This window comes from Macrobrachium rosenbergii, chromosome 21, assembly GCF_040412425.1.
Source record: "Macrobrachium rosenbergii isolate ZJJX-2024 chromosome 21, ASM4041242v1, whole genome shotgun sequence".
Taxonomy (NCBI): Eukaryota; Metazoa; Arthropoda; class Malacostraca; order Decapoda; family Palaemonidae; genus Macrobrachium; species Macrobrachium rosenbergii.
The window spans coordinates 40,423,586-40,446,195 of record NC_089761.1 but is presented as its reverse complement, the minus strand read 5'-3'; the positions used below and the strand labels follow the sequence as shown (position 1 = coordinate 40,446,195).

General features: G+C 34.2%; 1 long non-coding RNA gene across 1 annotated transcript; it reads right to left on the bottom strand.

Annotated features, from left to right (window-relative positions):
* Positions 1-11,089: 11,089 nt before the first annotated feature.
* On the bottom strand, positions 11,090-16,929 carry LOC136849998 (uncharacterized). Its single transcript, XR_010856500.1, has 2 exons — positions 16,041-16,929; positions 11,090-14,339 (listed from the first exon to the last, which is right to left on the bottom strand). It is a non-coding gene; the product is annotated as an uncharacterized lncRNA (long non-coding RNA).
* Positions 16,930-22,610: the final 5,681 nt, after the last annotated feature.

Here is a 22,610-nt window from a genome sequence, read left to right as displayed (position 1 = left end):
CAGACCAGTTGTGCTCATGCAGCAGTAAACTTGTGTGCTTCAGGCATGCATGCTCTCTCTCTCTCTCTCTCTCTCTCTCTCTCTCTCTCTCTCTCTCTCTCTCTCTCTCTCTCTCTCTCTCTCTCTCTCTCTCTCAAGCTTTCTTCATCATTAACACACTTTGAAACATCTTTTATGACACTGCTGAAGCAGTACTCTTATGCTTTACAGAAGTCTTATTTGCTTAGAAGCATTAGTACACACTTGATATACTGCCAGAGGAGTCTTCCACATATTACTTGCTTTGCTGAAGCTGAAGCTCTCTCTCTCTCTCTCTCTCTCTCTCTCTCTCTCTCTCTCTCTCTCTCTCTCTCTCTCTCTCTCTCTCTCTCTCTCTCTCTCTCTCTCTCTCTCTCTCTCTTAAGATGGTTTTTGGTGTTTTATCCCCACACATTTTCACTCTCTAAGAACCTTACTCCTTACATTTTAAGCAGTTCAGTTTGTCTGTGCTCAGATAGTGGGATCTTAGTTTGTTAGGTATGAAACTGGTAAATCTTTGGGTGTAAAAGTTATTTGCCTTCACCACCAAGTTTTGTGTCATAAGATTTGAGCAGTTAAGGTTTGGTGCCGTGATTTGAGTTGTGTTTCATCTTGATTTGAAAAGGGATACATTTTGCAGTTAATGCCAAGGACAAAGTGAGGACTAGAGCAGTGTCTTTAAACGTTAATATATAAAAAAATTGGGACAGTTCTAAGAAAACTGTATTAATATTGCTGATTATTAAGAGACCTAAGTAGAAGTACAGAAGTCCTCTTTTATACACATTATGTAAACAGAAAACTGTTAAGGCTTAAAATAAAGGGCACTTTGGAGCCAGCATTGCAGTGCTCCAAGGAGGGAGTGTTCTCAGCAGGAGGATATAATAACAATAGTCAGTTATCAGCTTCAGGGCTGACTCAAGAGCCATTTTGTAAGCTGACAGCTCATTGCCAAGGTGGGCAAAGACCATAAATACTTCCTTATTGCTTTCCCAGATATATTTTTGTTTTCTCTGTCACTGTTGAAGAATGTTTGTATGTTTCAAATGTAAAAGAAGACTTGTTGTGCACAGGTAGTCCAGGGAGTGTGTACTGTGGTTACCACTGTCTAATGTAGAAAATGTTCACTCTTTTGCAAATGCTTGCTTGACATGTATATAATGTCTTTTGAACTGGTTTAGTTAGCCTGTGGATATTTGCTGCCAGAATTTTATACTGAATAGTTGTATAATGGCCAAAAAAAAAAACCTAGTGCTCTTCTTCTGTAAGCATATTGGAAAATCTGTGATTTTCATACATTTTCTTATTCTGTTTTCAGTTTTCATTGAGATTCTTGCAGGATTTTCTGTCTAGTTACAGGAATTGAGTTAGGTATTTAATCTCATAGAAAACAAGATACACCTAGCAAAAGATATGGTTACCATGTATATGTTGTCGAACATGTTAACTTTTGTATAATTGGCTTTGTAGCTAAAGAATTCTTACCTTAGAGCTTTTTGGCTTAATTTGCTTGTAAATATTTGGGGATAGTATTATTTGTTTTGTCTTCAGAGGTCGTTATTTGTAAGCCTGGCTGATTTTCTCTGTGGGTAATGACTAGAATTACTTTGTTTAGGTAGATGTAAACATTTTTTATATGAATGATTTAGAATTCTTTTTTTTTTTTTGTCTTTTGATATTGTGTATTCATGTTTAACTCTAGAATTTAATTAGTAGATTCCATTAATTTTATTAGTTTTTTGATAAGTTATGAATATGATTTATTTCCAACCAGATGTCTTAAAAGGTATGAATTCAGTTATCACAGTACTCAAAAAGTTTAAAGTTATCCTTTGGGTTGAGTATATGGCAGCACTTTAATTATATTTCAGACACATGCCATCATTTCAAAAGGGGGTACCAGCTTGGGGCTTAAACACCTTCTCATGTTAGGCTGACACTTCATTCATGTATCTGACATAAAGGAGGGATAAATACCACAATGGTCAGCGTTAGAGGATGTGTGAGAAACCTTACAAAATTATAACATTGTGAGTAATTGGGCAAATGGGTGCATAAATATGAATCTTGGAGAAATTTTGATGAATGTGTTTGTCCTGGAATGGACAAAAACAAACATATCTGATAAATTTACCAAAATAATGTGTAATAATAAGTCACTGTTGTGTTAGAAAGGTTATCGTATACGTATCACCAAGTACAATAACAAAAGGCATGCTGGAAGTTTTGTGGTTTTACGAGGTATCCAGACTGCTGAATGCAAAGGCTGATTTTTAGAACAGTGGTTTTCCTTATCATTTAATGGGGTTAGAACTGTCCTCATCTGTAGGCTACTTTTTTTTTTAATTAACGGGATAACGTATGAAATATTTAAAAGCATAGTTGAGTTTGGATGAAATAAATATTATGGAAAAGTTAGTTACCATTTCCTTTCAGAAGTTACTCAAATATCAGCTGCCAGTTGAGAGATGTTTATTTCAGCTTATGATAGTTCATTGTTTTCATGTGTTTGCTGGTTTCCTCTAAAGGTTTGCTGGAAATTAAAGTTTTATAATGGGTAATTGAATAATGGTGTTGGCTTTCAGAAAATTAAACCGGAAAAGAAAATACTTTTAATGCTCTGGGTGCATTGAAAACGACGTAAACTGCATTATTATTGAGTTTTACATAAAAAAACCTGTTCTGTATGTCATGTTCATATGTAATGATGGTACAGTTTTGATGAATTGCTGGGCCTGGTATTTCACTGTTCTTTGTAATGATGATACAGTTTTGAGATTTGGAATACACTGTTATGTGATTGAGAGATTTATGTGCTTTTTAGATACTTAGATATAAAACTAGTAATAGTTTTCCAGTGCTACAAATTTGTCTGGATAGCCCTTATTGACAGTGGTAACATGGAATTAGTAGCTTTATGAAAGATTCTAAAAATAATATAATTGATCATTTGAGTTGTGTATGGTCAGATGGTGTGAATCTTCTGATTACAATTGGCCTTTTCAAACTGCTAGTAGATTTATGTGGATTTTTCCAAATTTTGATATGCTGAAGTTTTAGGAAGGTCAAAGTTTGCAATATTCATATAGTAATTGCATTCAGGAAGTCTATTGAAGATTTGTATTTTAGGATTAAAAATGTCTCTTTATAATGGTGGTTTTGGTTTTAGTGAAGTCTGTGGTTGTGGGGCTTTGGAATGAGAAAAATTTTAGTTTGGCACTTAGAAGTATATATTGTTGATGATGATACAGGAAGTTTGGTTTTAGGAAGCTTTAATGAGAGGGGATCAGTGTGTCATTCTCTAAGTTTGTGGTAGCAAATTTTGGCTACAGGAAAGTCCTGATTATGTCTATAATTCTAAAAGGCAGATTATGATGGAGTTTTTGATTCAGTAGGTATTGGATTCCTAAAATGTTCCTTTGTGATCATCTTGTTTTGGACCAAGAACAAATTTGGTTTATGACAGTGGAATACAGAATACAGAAAGAATTAGTTCAAGAAGTGATTTGCTGTATTTTGAAAGCCTGGTGTTTTAGATGTTATTTGGTATTCAATAAGTAATATATGACAGTGGGTTTTATGATGGAGTTTAGTATGTATATCATCTTGATGAGAGTGGAATTTGGTGTCCAGATATAAATACAAGACAGTGGACTTTTTCCATTCAGTGTATGTTAGTTTGTAGTGGCTTGAGTTAGATGTTTTTGTAACACAATTTTAAGAATCAGTTTGTGTGTTCTTTTTAAAAACATGGACCCCTAGACTTTGTTTGTAATAATTTGGGATTGTCTTGCAGGTGCTTGATGATAGAATCAGGATTCATTGTCTTTGATTATCGTGTGAGTACATAGGGTAAATTTCACAGTCTGGATTATTTAGTTAGTGATGATTTAGTTGGTGTTTGAATGACATCTGAGATTCAGAAAATGTGTAGGATCTTTCTTAGATAGTTACCCCCAAAGGCTTTTCGGGGGGCGTTATCTAGGACTAATATTTCTTGGGGGTCATTATCTTTATGATATTTATGGTCTTTTGTTTATGTTTTTACAGTAATCCCAGCGGGCTTATACTAAACATGCCACAAAAGTGGATACATACCGGGTTAAAATGTGTGAGGGTCACTATCTAGGAAAGATCCAATGTGTATGATCATGTAGGATGAGGATGTTTTAGTTCTTGCTAGATTTTGATTTAGAGTGTTTTTTTACAATAGTTTTGGAATTAGAAAGTCAGTTAGTGTGCCATTTTTGTATGTTTCATGAAAACTCATAGCCTGTGATACTTCGAGGTTTATGATATTTTGCACACCGAAAATTTATATTGTGAAACTTTTGCTTTCAAGAAGTTTGTTATTATGTGATACTTTTACTTTTTGAAATTCTGTTCAACTAATACTTAGCTTCTCTTGAAATTTGTTACTTCATGATACTCTCCCTTCAGTAAGTCATATTTTTTTAAAGTCTTTGCATTCAGGAATTGTGTTAGTTTGTGATAGTTTTGTGATTTAAAGAGTGTTAGTTTGTGATAGTCTCTCCAACGAATGCCTGTTAGTGATACAAGATTATTGACAATGTTCTCATGACTGCATTTGCCATTAGGGAGTCTGTTGGTTTTCACAATTTTACCAACAAAATGTGTGTTGCTTTGGTATTTTGACATTCAAGACATCTAAATTTGAGAGCTTTTGCCTTCATAGTCTTAGATTCCAAGTTCTATTTTTTTTTTCATAAGAAGTCTGGTAGTTTGTGTTGTTTTACCTAGAAAGTCAGTTGTTAGATTATTTAGTCATTGTCTATGAACCTGTGATACTCTGAAGTAAGTTGATTCACTCAATTTTAGCATAAGATTTCTTGTAGCTCCTGATGCTCAGAAAATGTTAGTAAATGAACTTTTTATGTCTTGAAAGTCGTCAGAATTATGATAGTTTTGTCTAGAAAGTATTTGGTTTGTGAGTGTGTTTTTTCAAAGAAGTATGTTTGTTCACAAGTATTCTTACATGGGAGTGTCAGCATGAGAGAGTTTTCATGTTTGAAAGACTGTTAGTTTTAGATAGTTATTAACTAGAAAGAATGTTAGTTAAGCAATTTTTTTTTTGCATAGTAAGTGTTATTATTGTTGAGTTTTATTTGATAAACGTTGCATTAGTTTAGGAGAGGTGTTTGTATAGAGAGCCTGTTAATTCAAGGGAGTCTTTATGCCCATAGAAATTATGTAAATTTGTAATTTTTTAGTTGGAAAGTCTGATGATTTTCCACCTTAAAAGTGGACTTTATTGTTTAGGAAGAATGTTAGTTACTGTTTGCTAAGGAAGTACTGTATTTTAGTTTCTTGGCCTGCAGAATTGGTTAGTTTATGAGAGTATTTTACCAGGAAATGTCAGTTTGGTAGAGTATTTTGCTGAAAAAATCTCAGTTGAAGAGAGTACTTTACCCAAAAGGTGTGGCAGTTTAGGAGAGTTTTGCACCCAAAAATGTTGGTTTGGAGAATCCCAAAGTGTCAGTTTAAGAGAATGATGTACCAAAAATGTTTCAGTTTGGGAGAATTTTGTATCAAAATAGTGGGAAATTTATAAAAAATGAGCGAGGAGACCCAAAAAGTATGTCAGTTTGGGAGAGTTTTGTGCCCAAAAAGTTTGGAAGAATTTTGTATATAAAAAGTAGGAGAATATGTACCTAAAAATTGTGTCAGTTGCAGAGATATCTGTACCACAAACATGTGTCAGTTTGGAAGAATTTTATGCCTAAAACGTTTGTCATTTTGGGAGGAATTTGTACCTAAAGTTTTTCAGTTTGTAAGTGTTGTATCTAAGAAGTGTCAGGTTGGGAAGGTTTTGTACCTGAAGTTTGTCAGTTTGGAAGTTTTCTACCCAAAAAGAGTCTGTTAAAGACAGTTTTGTACCCAAAACTGTCAGTTTGGGATAATTTTGCACCTAAAAGTTTATTAGTTTGGGAGAAGTTTGTACTCAAAAAGTGAGTCAGCTTGGAAAAGTTTTGTACTTAAAAATGTGTGTCAGTATGGGAACGCTTTATGCTTAAGAGTGTCAGCTTATTAAGCAGTTTTTAAGAGGTTATTGTTCTTGAAAAAATGAGATATAGGGTCAAGAACATTCCTTTGAATGCAGAGTAGAAAACAGGCTTAACGTCATAGGAAACTTGAGGCTTGTTGGCAGCTTGGTATTAGCATTTTAAAAGCAAGTCTTGGTTTTAATTGAAACAAGTGAGCTTTCCACGGTTTTTCACAAGTAGGGCTCAGTCATGAATGTAGCAATGAGAGTCATGTCGTAATGGTTAGTACGAAGGCCCAGTTTTTAGTGTCTTAAAGCCTTGCTCTAGTGGGCACATGGAACTGAAGTTTTCATTTAGAGCCCTGTTCTAAGTTCAGTGAAATGACAGTTTTCTTAGTCATATAGCCCTGTAGTAGTGAGCTGTGCAAAACTGCAATTTTCATAGATTTGTGTGTGTGTGTTCAGTAAAATGCCATTTATACAGTCTTATTTGACAAGGAATATAAAGAAATAATTTTTAGTCATGTATTCTTATTCTGATAAGCAATACCAAAGTGCTGTTTTCATAGCATTGTAAAAACTGAGTGTTAAGATTTGAGATACCATTCAATCTCCAAAACACCCAAAGGGATGTTTGAATCTGAAAACTAGACATTCCTCCTCGATTACCAAACAATGGGATTACTTTGTAAGGTGTTATTGCACAGAACCTAATCTGGCCTGGTGGTCCACGTGTAAAGTGAAGGTTGACGTTAGTCCGACCTGTTGCCCTGCTGGGGGAGGAAGAACGGGGCAGGAGGACATTAGCTTTGCACGTCTCTGACCATTTACCTGACTCAATCACTTACATTGAATGGTGGCAGGCCATAAAATGATTTAGGTCTTTGGGTCACTTGTCTGCTTTTGAGGGGACTGTATGTTTCCTGGTGTAATTAATTGTTTTTGTTGTTACAAAGACTGGAGGATAACTTGTCAGCTGAAGTCAAATAAAGTTCACTGAATTTTGTCATTAGTTTACTTGTGAGTTTCTTGTATTTCTTTTGTTCTTAAGACATCTTAAGAGTATAGATTAATATTCATACCTATCAAATAAATATTATTAAAGTTGTGTAAATTGCTGTTATTATAGGTAGCATCAAGTTAAGTATACAGCTTTTCATACTAAGAAGTAATAACCATAAATTTTAAAGTAAAAAAAATAATACTGATTAAAACTTGTGTACACAAAGTCGCAGTATGATGCATATTTATCAATAAGTGTTTTTTATATGTTTTAGATGAGTAATGTTGACAGCAGTTTGAAATAGCTTACAATTAAATTAAAACTATGAATTCCTAGTACAGTTAGGTATCTAAAATAGCAAAAGGGCATTTATGTACCTGGCATTTTGTGTTTTACAAAATGCATTATAGTTACTAATTTACATAGGAAAAGTTAGTCGGGAAAGTGTTATTTAAAGGAACAAATTTGAGTAAAATTATCCAGGTCAAAATTGGTTTTTTCAAGTATTTTCATATCCAGAGGGTTCTCCTACAGTGTGCTATGGCATTCACATCAGCAGGCAGTGCTGGTTGCAAAGTTAAGGAGAACCAGTTTATAATCATAGCTTGGCATTAATTGTGCCACCAATATTGGCATATTAATATCAAATTTTAGGGCAAAGTGCTGGAATCTCTGTTTAGCATCATGTTTACTCAGGTTATTTTAGCCAGTTCCATATTGAAAACTAAGTTTAACTATATTATCAGAAAATAAAGATAAATACCATTATTTATTGATATTTATAAATAAATTACATTAAAGCTTTAAGTCAAGAATTAAGTCGGCTACAAGGTCAGTTTCAAAGTGGATAATGCACGAAATATATACTTCAAAAATGCAGTCTTTTGCTTAAGTAAGGTTTTCTATGAAGGTTGAATGAGACCCGTTTTCTCTTATAAGACAGGAAAGATTTTCTGGTGGTTTCAGTCTCTATGAAAACAGAAAACGTAATTTCAAAGATGTATATTTAAACCACATAGATTTTCTCCTAGACCTTAGAACTGTGCTTGATTTTTCTGGCTATTTAACTTCCCAACAGAACGAAATTCTGCATGCAAATATCTACTGATTTTGCACGCCATGTTCAATATGACTAAACATTTAGCCAAGCTTCTGTGCAGAATGACATTCATTAGACTGTTCTCAGTGGTAATCAGCTACTCACTCTCACCCATGGACTTTCTATGCATAATAAATCTTCCTTTGCATTTGAAAGAGTCAGACTTTCTTTAGCAGTAACATAGAAAACAGGAATTCATCTAGGAAATCATTAAGGAATATTAGGGCTTTTCCTTATATTGACAACCAAGCAGTCAGTCTAGAAAACTGGACATTTGAGTCAGCCTCGAAGCTGGTTATGACATTGGTTATTATAGATACCTCCTCCTGAGGACACTCCCTCCTTTGATGCAATGCTGCTCCTCCAAGGGAAAACAACATTTTCAAAAATGTACTTTTTTTGGATCGAAATAAAAGTACGGTTATTTTACGGTTTTATTTCCATACAACAATCTAGTGCAGATCAGTACACGTATGTAATATGAATCTCAAACATCCTTTTAATAAACTTGAGAGTTACCTATAACATGCACACACAACATTGCTCTCTCCTTATTATGGTCCTTTTAACTGATTAAGTCAAATCTCGGTGCTACTACAGTATATCATCCACCATCCATTTTCTACATTTGACCCCTCAGGGATTAGTACAACACACAGCAAAGCAAATGTAGGCAAGTCAGTGTTCATTTCTAGTCCTGGGGATCATAGTTTTGTATAGATTGATGAACTGATTGCCGCAGGCCTTAATTGGGTCGTTCAGTAGACATCCTAATTTTTGGTAGGTTGTAAATCGCTCGTTAGATATCACACTAAAGTAGCAATCAAATTTCTTTAGGACCCCGTTCAACTGTTATCTTTAAAATACAACTCGAAAATGAACCCCGTTTCAGATACTGTGCATGGTCCTCATGGACCATCCTTAACTTTTGATACTAGTAGCGTTAAAGAAAATTGATAAATATGAACTATGGTCTTGCATTTCTCCATGTTGGTCTTAAGAAATATTCACTTAAATATTAGCCATTCATTCTTCGCCCTTTAAATAATTTCTCTATACGTTTACTTACACTGAATTCCTTCACGTTGTCCATGGCTCCATGGAAAATTATGCAGTGCCTCGAGGTTTATTCATTTTTCACTCCCAGTTATATGATTTTTTACCTGCAACTTAACCCTGGAGAGATTTATAATACAATGAGATATTTGTGAGAGAAAACAACTTTCCATATTGCAAACCTGTACGCTTAATAAATGACTTAGGAGCCAAGCAAGCAAGAATGGAGGCCATTCCTCGCACACAAACCTTATACAACTATAAAAAAAAAAAGAGGTTATTGAAGCAAAAGGTGATCAAGATGAAGTTTCAACAGCTGACAGACTACTAGGTTTACCTCAAGGAAGAATTAGGGTACTTTCATCAAAAACTGTCAGCAAGGGGAATACCATAATCGTCTCGGCTATTCCTATACTTCTCAGAGATAATGAATTGAAAAATCAATTAATCGCTACACACATCTTGAAAGAATTCACTCCATTAAATCCAGCATGATCATGGTATTCAAAGCACTGTTAGCCAATGACCATACTGACAATAGTGATGCTGCTACTGCAACAGACACGAGACTAACCAGGACAACCTGAAAGTGGTTTCTGCCTCGAATGACTGAATCATGAAATTTTGGCTATAAAGGAAGAGCACTGAGGCAAACTAGCACCATACAAATAAGATTCGAGTGGGTGGTGTCTGCTATTAGTGACAAAGAAAAAAAGGATACAACTGATTTAGACTTATGGTTCCATTATCACCACCTACAAACATGAACATTTTAGACAACACAGCAGAATGGAGAAGCATATTTTCTCTTTTAGGTTACAACCATGCTGTGAACAGATTCTTGGCAGCAAAAGCTTATAGAAAAGGCAATGGTTTTCTAGGGACGACAATGCGCAACCATCATGCAATTAAACAACCTTAAATTGGTTGCTTTACAATTCTGTTAGGCTGTCCCTCAAGTAGGGTCTTGTCAAAGACCTCAACCTCTGGAATGGATATTAGCAGGATGACCCATTTCCTTACCACAATAAAGTTACCAAGAGTAAAATATAAAATAATTGACAAGCGAAAAATGGCAATTCCAGAAATGGAAAACAGCATGGCTTACGCCATCAACTGAATGGGATGGAACACAGAACTATGGCCAAAGGCCAAGCACTGAGAATTGAGGTCATTCAGTGCTGAAAAGAAAATTGAGAATAGATTTGAAAGGTGTAACAGGAGGAAAACCTTGCAGTTGCACTATGAAATGATTGTTAGGAGAGGGTGGAAAGTAAGATGGAAGAGAATATGAACAGAAGTACCGTAAAAGGAAAGGGGTTGCAGCTAGGGATCGAAAAGATGCTGCAAAGAACCTCAAGTGATGCCTACAATGCACCACAAGGTGCACTAACCCCCTACAATTTACACCATCAAGAAAGGTACATCTTACGACTTCTAGACCAGTACGTTCTTTTTACCTCAGCAATTAAAACAGGTCACTAACAAGACCACCTTATGTTAGATAAACTATATACATAAAAGGTGACAAAAAAAGTGGATATGATCAACTACCAATGACTACCGTATTCCCTGTGAAGCAAACACACCAGACACAGGTACGGATTAAACGGGACTGAAAAATGGAAGAGAATTAACAATGACAGATGACAGTGAACAGTGTGGCGGCTTTCTCATTTCTGGAAGGCTTTAGATTTTCTTCTTGGTTGGTTTGTCCTTACAGTAGACTAACAACATACCTAGTACGTAATGATTTGTACTATGTACAAATGTAAACAATGAACAAAACATGGTCTCTCTCCACCTAGATATAGCAGCAAAAGCTTTTCATAAACTAACAGGTTTGTTTTGGTATGAATACGGAGAGAGACAGAGAAACAGAGAGAGATGATGCTACTTATAAATAAAACACAAATTACATTTTATTTGAAAAAAAAATTATCAAACATATTTGCAATTACTTATCCAGAACAATATTCAGCTGCATAACATTAACAGGAATCAAAATATAAAAACCTAAATTATGTTCCCCTACTCCTAAAATTTTGTTATGTAAATTCTACATCTTATCCATAATGAGTATCTGTCTTTTTAATGCACCTATCTTACCAAGCATTTTGCCAAAGCCTAATCAATCCAAAAAAAACTTTTTCTTTTATTAACAAAATTACTTTTCCAATACTAACTCAGTGCCATATCCTGGCCCAACTCATGTGTACCGTGAAGTCCCAGACGCCATTATCTACTGTAAACGAAAAAGGAATCCAGTAGGATGGAACATACAATTAAATGAATTGAGAGTTACTGGAGGTTATCTTATCAGTAATAAATAGTTTAACCAGAACACTGGGTTAACTCCAATTGGGCTGACACAAAAGAATTTGTTCTTAATGAACTATTACCACACCTTGTTTAATATACTGCAACTACTTGAAAACTTAATTGGACAAACTGAGAAAGTAATTCTAACAAAACTTCTTTCAAAGATTTGTTCCCAATACTTGATATACCTATATATAAACTGTTGATTTAAAATTGGACAATCACTAACGACATGTTGATTGTAAGTGTTGATCTGCATTCTCAGCATGGAGGATGGGTCATATGAGTTACTCATCAAACAGCTATGAATCAGATTAAAGGATACTACTTCAATGTGGTAATATAATTTTGGAATGAACAACACAATACAACAGTTTTGTTTTAATTTGTTATTGTCAGATTTACTATGCCACAATGTTACTTATGGTTGACAATTATTCTTTGTGTGTATGTGGATCCAGCTGTGAAAGAGAAAGTACAGTATTGGGTTTGAATATACAAAAAATTTGTTATTCAAAAAACCAACATTTCAACATATGCAGAAGGGCACCGAGTTGCTGCAAATGGAAGATGACAATGGCATTTCAACTACAGCTAGCAAGGGTTGACGAGGGAGCAATGGTTAGCGCTAGTGTTAGATAATGCTGGATGCTGATCAAACCTGCAAGGCAGCAGGAAAGGGTTGATAAAGAGTTAATGCTCAGGTGGTGTCTGGTTGGAAACAGAAGAAAAAGCAGGAACTTTACTTGAGACCAGATACAAGAATGGCCCAATATAAGTCATAAGGACTTGTGAGGTGATCTGCAAGCAGCAGATTTAAGAAAAGAGGCAATAACCTGGCAGAAAAACTCTAAGTCTAAAAAAGCAGATACTGCACCTTGTAACACGAGTCTTCTGGGAAAACTAAGATTAAAAAATAACGAAGCAAATGTAACATATTACAAAAGTAGAACCTTTCTATCACCTTGGGGACACACTAGACTGGGAAGCACAAATGAAGAGGATTGTATGAATAAAAAGAAGAGTAGCTGTAGCTTGGATGAAATGGGAAGATACAGCTAGACCACTGGTAAATAAAAGTATCTCAACAGCAGAGAGAACAAAATCCTACGAAGGAACATTCATAATTTGCTCACAGCCAGATTCAAACCAAATTATAAGTTCTCAGACCACTGCAACCAATAAGTAAAAAAGAATTAACCATTCTCTAAACTGAGCATTAAAATCAACACAAATGTGGCCATTCTATCATCTTCCATGATGATGGCAACACATAAAAACTGTCATCATCTAAGCCTTGACTGTGATTGATGGAACACAAAAAAATGTTATACATGCAAAAAATCTTTGTAACCTGGATCTCATGGCACTCACATACTTAACAGATCTTATTGGAAGCTGGGTTCCATTCCTAAAATACACTGACATCCCCCTTGGAAAGCTGCTATAACACTTTTTTTTGTTTTTGAGGTGGTATATTTCTATGACCTCCAATACATACTCTTGTTCCATGTACTTTTCTTATTTAAGTATAACCCCAAAGTAAATTCTGATAAGTCTTTTAGTGTGACTCGGCAGTCTTGTTCAGGTGCCTAATTACAATACAATAATCACCGTCTAATTTCACGGAAAATTTTGAATCCACTCTCCTTAGGAAAATACTGTACTGCAAGTACCGTGTATGCTGGCGTATAAGACGACAACCAATTTATTAAATTAAATAACGCTATCAGTTGAAGTTAGTTGGTACAAAAATAAAATAATTAATGGAATTATCATACCAAAAATTTCTAAAATAGTATCTTCAAGATTTTAAAATGTTCGGCAATGCTCACCATTACAAAAAAATACTTTTTTATTCCCTTGGGAAAAATATACAGTAAACATCACAACATATGCCTAATGCCTGTGACATCACTATTGGCATAGTAATACCCGTTGGAAGTGGATCTGCATGAATGTATTCCTTTAAAATTGGAAAGGACCCAAATATTAAGGATAACTGAGGAACTATCGATATCACAAAACCCTTTAGCTTGATTATAAAATACTACCAAGGAAATATTGGCATTTAGTAAACAGCAAGGCTCGTACATCAAGCACAGCTGGGAACTACGAACACAGCTATGTTTTGTAAACTAGAGCGTCAGGCTACCCCAATTTAACCTTTTGGTAACTTTAAATTATGAATCATTGTTAAAAGGGCATTGTATAATAAGTATCAATGACAAAATTGTCTAATATTATTGCCATATAAAAATGGTACTCTGGATAAAGCTAGTAACAAAGTGAGAGCTCGCTCATCCTAACGACTAGTTATGGTAATTTACAGCATTGATAGTTTTGTTGCTAGTATTCAGTTGAATTACCTATAGTTTTTACTATTATTACAGTTGTTTTGTTTACAGTGTCAATACAGTAGCTGTGACAGTAGCTAATTACTACGCAACTATCAACACTTCAGGGGTTAGCTTATCGTTAAAAGGATTTAAGGTTTGCTCTTTATACTCAGCGTATAAGGTGATCCCCCCATTTTGGGGGAGATTTTTTAAGGGTAAAAGGTCGCCTTATACGCCAGCATATACGTTATGTGTCTGGACAACCTATAAGCACTGTCACTTAACTTCTAATACCATAGCCATTTACTTATTCACACACTGTCCACTGCATTCGAGTGAATTTAACCCATACCCTAAGGCATAAGTCATATTTCAATCAAGGCTTTTGTTCTAGACATTATTGCTCCACAGAAGGAAGAAAAAATCCCATCTGAAGGCATAACTTGATGGCTACTGATGATGAGGATGACCAGCACAGTATTGGAATCTTCATAAACCCTGTAATGAAAGAAATGAAAATTATACAAAGTTGTAATTTGGACATGTTTTCCATAAAACAAAACAATTACAATTACCAAATAGTCTTGTCTTAATAACTCATGTGACCAGAACTTTTTACTTGCTATTAATTATTATCTAAATACAAACATCAAAATCAGAACTCTTCCTGAATATAAAATGGTATAAAGACATCTCTAACACCAAAGAATATGTTTAAAAAATCTCCATTCACACAATACACAAACCTCTTGCCTAATATCCAAAAAGCAGCCATTATCCACTTGCTTATGTGCAAGAGAGAATTGAGTACAGTACATTTTTTTTTTTATCACAAATGAGAGTGCAAAGTTGGTCTTAACCACAACAACAGATTATAAGACACTAAATCTTTTTTTTTTCAGGCAAATGACAGCTCAAAGTTGGTCTCATCTGTCATCCAGATTATAAGACACTAAATAAAGCTTGTCTTCAATAAGTTTTGCTATACAGTATCATCTGTCGTCCAGATTTACTTCAAACGGTAAATAAAGATCCAATAAGTTTAACGTGTGACACTTGGGGGACTGACAGCTCTTGCAGCTCAGATACCTGACTTCACTAATATTTATTTTATGCACATTATGTACATGTACTTCACTTTAATTGCTAGCTTTAGTTAACAAACAAGCATTGGATTGAACATTTATATAAATTAGCAATTTTTATTATGACAAATTTTTTTTTAAGTAATTTGTATTTTCCTTAATATACAAACCTGAGATCTTTACATGTGGAAATACCTTCAGCATAGCTACTGACAGTACGGTGGGAGTTCCGCCCACGGAAAAGGCTAAGGGATCTCTAGTTTGCTCTCCCAATCTGTCTACTGACACAGGAACTGTTGCACAGGGCTCCACAGACCACATGTCATGGGAGCAAATGGTGCACAGGGTTAATGGACCCATGTCACCAATATTTGTTCCAGGAAGTTACCTTTCTGGCTCAGAAAGAACCTTCTACCCCTGCACAGGGTTCCATGGATTCCCATGTGTCAAAAGCAACTGTTGCACAGAGCTCCACAGAGTGCCGTGTCGCAAGAGCTACAGGTGCATAGGGTCCCACAGACAACAGTGTCACCATTACCGGTCCTGGGAAGTCTCTTCCACAGTCTGGTAAGGTTCTTCTACCGCTGCACGGGGTCACACAGGCTCCCGTGACATAGGAGAATGGTATTCCTTTGCGCAAAATATTACTCTCATATAAAAGACAGGCAAAAGTTTTTTATTCAGCTTGACATTCTTTGCACACCAAGGTGAAATCAGTGTATAAATTTGGATTAAAGGAACAGTGTTCTTTTAAAAATTAGTTTTGCACTATACAGCATTTTTTTTTAATGACTACACAACTACAGGTTTAAAAAATTAATAAAATTTATAAATAGGGTGCAGTTGCTGACCTATATAGTCATTGGTATTATTTCATTAGGCCCTTCCAGTAACAAGTCAAGTAGTCTTATGTACCATATATAAATGAACTTGCCTTATAATCATCACCACCACCAATGCCCTGCAATACAAAGGACCTCAAATTACCCTATTCCCATCTCATTCTCCATGACATCATGATTTATTTATTGTTACTGAAAGTCATGAGTATGTACTTTTTTCAAAGATTACCATGCCAGATAAAATAACTTAAGCTCATTATTCATATACTTACAAATTTCACTGTTCTTTGGTAGATTCCTCTCCTTTCGCTCACCCATTTTCCAATTTTGGTGAAGTCTTGTCATTTCAATACAAATGCATGCATCCCAATACATCTATAAAGCTGATTCAATACAACCAAAGTTGCTTCAATACCATAATTTAAATACTAAAATTAGATTTCATCTACCATGTATGATTTTTTTTCTTAAAGCTGTCACACTTGCCTTACATGAATAGGCATTCATCAGATGCTTACATACATACGATATATAATCCAGAAGATATCCTGTAAAGCCTATTCTAATAAAAGTAGCTTTCTTCACATACTTCTATTTTATTATAATTTACAGATTCTGTGAGTCTAATATGCCACCAAGAGCTTAAAGTAGTGTGCTGATCCCAAGAATCTACACATCTAACCCTATAATTGATGTATACTGATTTGCAATTCTTTACTCCAAAAAGTGTACATGATAAAATGCTTAAGAGTGACTTCTAGAACCCTGATTGCTGAAATAATTCTATTTAACACTTGAATTCCAAACTATGATAAAAAAAAAAAAAGAGCACGCATCAAGTACTCAAAACTATAACTTTACAATTATCATCTCTAAAGAATATGCTTCCAATTGGAAGCATTAATAGCACTGCTTTGAGGAACACTTAGTAAGGTGGTTAGGTTAGTATATGAATAAATACTTTATGTGGAATCAGCATTCTGAAAGAAAAAAGTATTGCTTTGTTCCATGCAGTGACATCAATAAATAACACTGTCTTGTTTCTTTTTGTTTTATGGAGCCGACTAAAAAACTGACTGATTTTTACAAGAACTTTTGAGTTGTATCAAATCATCTTTATAGATGTAGTACTGAAGTGACAGCAGGCCTTGAAGACAAAGCCTTGCCTGAAAATAACACTGCATTAATTTTAGGAAAAAAGCCTGCTACAAATATTTATGGGGTGTGTGTGTGTGTGTGTCTGCAGGATTACCGTTAGGATCAAACAAGGGACTTACAGGCTTCAAGTCAGTTCTGAACATAAATGATAGTTTGTTATATTAAAGCTTCAAGACTCACTTCTAAAGGCCTAATGGCAAACTCTTCAGAGGTGCAATTACTTTGGCACTGGTTCTACATTTATCTTCCAAACATCAAAACAATGTCTTGCAACATGATCAATTTTAAAATTACATTTCCTTCAGTCATGTTCAATACAGGCTGAGAAAAATTATTCTTTTCCCAACATCCCATATTACACTCAATCTTGAATTTTTCTAATAATTCTCAGTCTGATTAAACAAATTACATTTCGTAATATTGTAAACAAAGAGAGGCATTTACATATAATTTATAATATTGTTCAGGTCTTTTTAACTAATGTGTCGACATTTGACAGAATTTACTTCCACTTCTTAAATGAAAATAAAATGCAGTGTAACATTTCATTTTCAAATACACCTATGTTAATGACTAAACATTATTTCAATGAATCAACACAGTGGGGAATCTATAAGCAGTGTGAAACTTGAAATTCTGGCAACATTCACTCAATCAATTACCGACATCTTGTTGCATATTTCCTTCTCTGGCAATAAAGACAGGAAGAATCTACACCCATGTTCCCTCGCATCTGGATCTTACACTTACAAAACATGACTGGCCAAGAATATACAAATGCCATGCCAAATACAGAAAACTTATGGCATAACTCAAGCACATAACCAGTTTTTCTTGTGATCAATTAAAAATTCTCACATAGTAATCAATTAAAAACCCTTAAATATTATCAAAGTCCCTTCCTATTATAATTCAAATCCTATAACTGAATCCTCAATCTAGTCCTATTCAAAAGTTCAGCATTTCTTTTAAAGTTTTATATTCTCAAGTACAGTGCTTTTGGATAAATAGGAAATTAAACCCTAATAAAGTTCAAATATCCACTTTAGCAGGGTCTGCAACACTATAAACATCCAAATTGGATTACTTTTTTAGGACCTCTCCATAATTATACCATTTTTTCTCCAAGTTCCACTTTTAACTCCTGTTATCTAGACTAGGCTAAGTTGTTCTCACTACCTTATTAGGAATATTCAAGTTCATTACCACTGCAGTAATAAATATTCTAAGGCAAAAACATCAACACAGTACTTTAATGCCTTTACATCCTTAATATTTCCCTATAGTAATTATCTGTACCACAGCAACAAGGTGCTAAAGAAGAACCAGCAAGGCACACCATATTTCAACAAAACATAACAGATAGGCTTACATCTATGGAACAAATGATTCAAGAACCTATACTACAAATAAGCATCACCCTTCGTATTTCAGGATCTTTAATCATAATTAAATAATTTTTAAACTCATCATAATGTATTTGAATGCATTACTCACCAATAAAAACATTAGTCTACTCAAGTCAAGATTAGCCTACTTAACCTTATAGCATATGCTGACAAGCAGGATACAGCTCATTACTTCTTTTTAAAGAGAAAAGCACTAAGAGTACTTTATCAGCACTTCAATGATAATCTCCTTAAATACATCTACTGTACCTTGATTCTGCCTTTAGTATAAGCCTTTGTACCTAAATGAGACTGACAGTAGGGTTCCAGAAATATTCCCAAAATGCTCAAGATTGCACATAGTATGCTATTCTTTAACATGAATTTCACTGCACATACGATTAAGACTATAACTAAATGCACCAGTTTTTGGCTCATGTTAGTAAACATATTCTTGTCTTATTCAAAATATTTCCTCTAGCCTAAGCCAAACTATGAAGCTGTAAATCTTGTCAGTCTACGGCTGACTGAACATCTTAAATTCATATTAGAACTGCAAATATAACTATGGCTCCATTGAGCAGCACAGACAATAGTTTGCAGCTAACTTACACCATTTGACTTTCAATCTGTCCCAAAGGCTTCTTTGGTCCTGTTAAACGCTTACCACTACAAATTTCAAACTCCTAAGACACTTCTTTATAACTATTATGCAGCCTAGGCTTTACAAATTGCACCCATTTCCATTCATGTACCTAATTTACATTTCATTCTCCTGCTCTGACACAAGTTTCATCAATGCTTTCACTGGACACAACAGTGCACCAAAATAGTAATAAGGTGTACTGACTAATCTATGCTAGCCTAACTTATGAGGTCCCTGGACATACAGCCTAGGCTAAATGTCAAAAGGTTTCCAAGGATCCCTCAAATAATCATAGAATCACTGACTAGGAATTCAGTGTCTTCAATTACACATAAATCTAGAATTCTAATGGATAATTGCTTTACTATGACTAATCTCAGTATGACACTTTAATATTCAGTTTCGCTAAGATAACGTAGAACTATACAGTAGCTCCCCGGCGGCGATTGCCTTCTAACTTAACTTTTTCTACAGATTTTTGGTTGCTAATTATGAATTTACCTTTAATTTTTGGCGCTCAAGTGTAATTAACCTGTAATTAACCCCTGAAGTCCATCCAACAAGGGGTTTCCATACGTGATCTTCACAAGACAGAGCACGGGTATATACGTCTGTTTCGAACAGTTCATATCCCATCCAGCAAGTGCAATAACTTGTTAATGTATGGGTACCCAACCACCCCCGTTCCGGGCCAGTGCTAAACACAGCACAGGGAATTCCATTTGGCCGACAACAAACAGATGCACCACCAGTATCAGAACCCTAAGTGTAGAAAAAACCAGTTGAAAGGTAAAAACAGACGCGGAGCTAATATATTGAATTACCAAGATAACTTTACACTCACAGATAAAAAAGGGGCTCTTTCCATGACAGTGACCCCCAAGGGTTTTAACACAGTATATATCCACCTTTGCGGTGTATTTAGTACAAGCCCATTGGGGTTGACCGTGAAAATATAAACAAGAGACTGTAAATATTATCAAAAAAATAATGACCCCCCAAGAACTAGTCCTAGAGGCCAATAATGACCCCCAAAAACCCTTGGGTCACTATCTAGGAAGGATCCGGATAAGGTCACCTTGTTAACAAACTGCTACAGCCGGTTAGAAGTCAATAGTCTCGGCGACACTTAACTATACATTTAAAGGCTTACCCAAAACAACATGGCTGACATGGCCAATGTCTGTCATATGAAGTCAATTAACTGACTGAAACCACCTTCATTGTGACCGGTTGACATATCAACATTGATATAACGCAACATCGTTATATGCATCAAGCAATGACCTTGACTTGGATAAAACCAAATACTACACAAATATTCACCAAAGACTGGTAGAGTAGACTCTTCCGAAAGGCAGAATTTTCTGGTAGAATTTTCTCACCGCCAGCTGGCAGCTGCTTTTCTTAAGGGAATACGAGCCTAAAACGAAAACGTCGAACAACTGCACATGACAAAGGATGGAAGAGAAATATACCTTTAAAATGTTCAATTTCAGTCCTATTAGATTACAAAATCCCACCTAAAGCAAGACTACATTAGCTACCGAAATTATTTAATGATTTCGTTACATTTACATATTTACAGACTGTAATTCGTCCATAAATTTGCGTGTTTAATTTTAGGCTTGTTATCCTCTAAGAATTAACGCTGCTATGGACCTCTATTGAAAGCTAAAGTAACTATATAATTAAAAATAAAATAAATAGTAACTGACAATTTTATGTTTACTGTGACGATATAACCTTCGCTTTTGATTATGATATGAAGACTTTTTTCAATATAATATAAGATATAGATTAAGAATAAACGTTTATTTTTTTTATAGTAAAAATTATTAATTTTCATTGTTTAACTTGCTAAAATAAATCTAAATAAAATAGTACCTAGCAACTTCAATGATTCAGGATTTTTTTTATATGTATGACTATTGTCCATTCTGAATAAATTTTGCTCACAAAAATTTTTTTGTAAATATATTTACAAATTATAATAAAATTTTTCATAATTATTATTATTTTAAACTGATCTATGCTAATAAAGGTATATTTTAACTAAATAAGAGAAATCTCAAAGATATTCTGCTCTTAAAGTCTGGTAAAAAAACAAAGACAGACGAACTTTAAAAGTTGACGCTGGACTAAAAGTAAAACATGACAAAATATTGAAATACGTCAAAAATACAATTTCTGTGCATTAAATTACGTTTAATTAAAGCTTTTGTCTATTTATTACCAAAAATTATAGATTTTGCTGAAATATTAGACAATTTTGGGAGCTTTTTTGAAAGGTGCCTTTTAAAGCAACATGCAGACATCATTCTAAAAGGGAAACAGCACTAAAAATTAAATACAACAACAATGAAATCGCCACGTAGAACATTAATATTTTTAAATAGTTATCAACTTATATCTATAAGCACATAAGTTTGGCCAGAATTAGATCATTTAAAGGTTTTACGTAGAGTAATGCTATACATAGAAAATGACAATATCTCGTAAAAACATAAGGTATTGTCTATGAACTTAAGAGTTGTTTGTTCAAATTTAATCTGTTTTATATACAGTGTTAATTATGAAATAGTAATGACCTATTTGCCATTAAAACTTGTTAGTGGAAATTATGGAAATAATTAGGTAAATGCTATATAAAATGACTGGAAAATATTTACAGAAAAAGTCATTGTAGCTATGATACATTAAACCTAGCATATGCTAAAATTGCCATATTACAATGAAAAAATGGCAAAGTTATATCTTTTACCAAAATCATTTAAAGATTACATTCTTATTTTAGGCCTGTTTCCCTGCAAAAAAAAAAAAAAAGTCTACTCTGTCGCATCAGCTGGTAATTTTTTTTAAAGGACTATTGTATGAGCATTTTAAAACCTTATTAAGAATTTTATATAAGTATATTTTTACAATAACTATAATAATTATAAAGTATTTTATAACATTTTCTATGTTAACACTGCATTTTATTGTAAAATACGTAATATCTTAGATTTCTCCTTTAAGAGTTTTGGCAACACTGAGAAAGCAGACGAATTACTGAAAAAGGAAAGAAAGTTTGACTTTTTAAGATATACAAATTCCAACAAGCAATGCGTGAATCCTAACCAAACAAACAAATAAATAAAACAAATTATTGTTTTAATACATATACTGTATACATACAAGTTAGTGTCAACACTATCATAATCGTACACACATGTGATCAGTAAAATTAAGCAACACGGGGTTTGGTCAGTATCTTATAAGGCTATCCTGATATATCAGAACATCTTTTGCGGTAGGGGGTTGACATGGGGCTAGCAGTCCCACCCCATAAAACTAAATGAGAACCAGCAGGATAATGCTAACATCTCTGACACATCCTTTGTGTCAAATTATGAAAAACATCTTCTTGAAATAAAATATGAATAACTAGATTAATAAAGAATAAATTTAAAAAAAAAAAACAGCTGAGTAGTTTTCAATTGGTATGAAAAAGTTGGTCATTTGTATATAAACGTCAGAGTTTCTGAGATTTTATCTTGTGCATGTATTTATTTGTATGTATTAAACTGACAAGGGAAAGTATAGCACTAAATGAAGTCCTGTATACTGCCCTAAAATAGAAGACTGCAGTATCTGCAAAATACAAAACT